This window comes from Orbicella franksi, chromosome 8, assembly GCF_964199315.1.
Source record: "Orbicella franksi chromosome 8, jaOrbFran1.1, whole genome shotgun sequence".
In the NCBI taxonomy this organism is placed as follows: Eukaryota; Metazoa; Cnidaria; class Anthozoa; order Scleractinia; family Merulinidae; genus Orbicella; species Orbicella franksi.
The window spans coordinates 15505716-15506971 of NC_138152.1; positions in this window are offsets into that span (position 1 = coordinate 15505716).

Consider the following 1256-nt stretch of genomic DNA (forward strand, 5'->3'; position numbering starts at 1 on the left):
TTTTCTTTAACGAAACTGCCAAAATTAATACCGTAGGATTTAGAAACTGGGCGGAAATGCGCAGAATAAAAAGCAATACATATAAATTCATCACATGTAGCCAAGAGTTAAAACAGAAATTGAAATCAGGTTAACTTTTTTTTCTTACTTTTAAGTTTTCGATTTATAACACCTCCAAAGCTATCAGCGAAACCTCACATTTCAAACAACTGAATACAATGTGGGCGCTCCGTAACTTGGGCTCCTGATAGTAAAAAAGCGACAGGATTCAATATTTCGGACCGCATATATTAGCATTTTGTGTGTACAGTGACATACGGACCGATCTGTTTGAACTTTCTAAGCACGGTACACGTATAATAAAGAGAAAGTACTGTTGCTCTTTAGAGCAACGGCAAAACCAAAACAAAAGAAACATCGCCTCTACGAGTTTTTAACACCTTGAATTGCAAGTATGATATGTAAGAGTGTAAGAAAATAACCCGCGAAAGAGCTGTCCTGACAGCTCTTATTGCAGGGACGGGGTGGAAAGGAAAGCTTGCACACATCACTTAGGGTTTTGAATATCGCGTCCAAAATGTGGACGTAAACAACTGGTGGAGATTATGTTAATATAGGTAATCATACGGTTTCGAGTTCAATTTGGAATTAATTTGCACGAGCGAGTTTTCCAAAAAGCTGAGCCGCTTCGGCGAGTGCAATTTCAGCTTTTTGAAAAACTCACGAGTGCAAATTAATTCCAAAGTGAACGAGAAAAATCGTATGATTACTTATTAATAATATAAACATGAAAAATTCGAAGTGCCGGAAGATTTTTCTTGAAGCCATTTTTTCTTATTCGAAAAAATTTTTTCAAAGTTTCCGCACAAAATTGTCGTCATCATTTTACGTGATATCATTGGCTAAGAAAATTTCCTATTGTATTTTAGCCAATCACAATCCAGAATTACGATGTATAATTTGCACTGGTGTTACACGTTTTGCATTGGTGTTACACTTTTTGCACTGGTGTTACACTTGAACTGCACTGTTCTCAGCCAATCAGAATCGGCATGCATATTATTAGTTCACTAATGATGTGGAAAAAAACCTGTCGCCTAATGTAAGAGAGCTTGTTCGCAGGTCAGTAAGTAAACGTTCAGAGAATATCCAGCGGTAAACCGATGGGAAGCGCATGGGCCTAGTGGACCTTCTTCGCGATGTCACGCAATACAGACAATTTTCATAATTCAAACAAAATATATATATAACCAAAA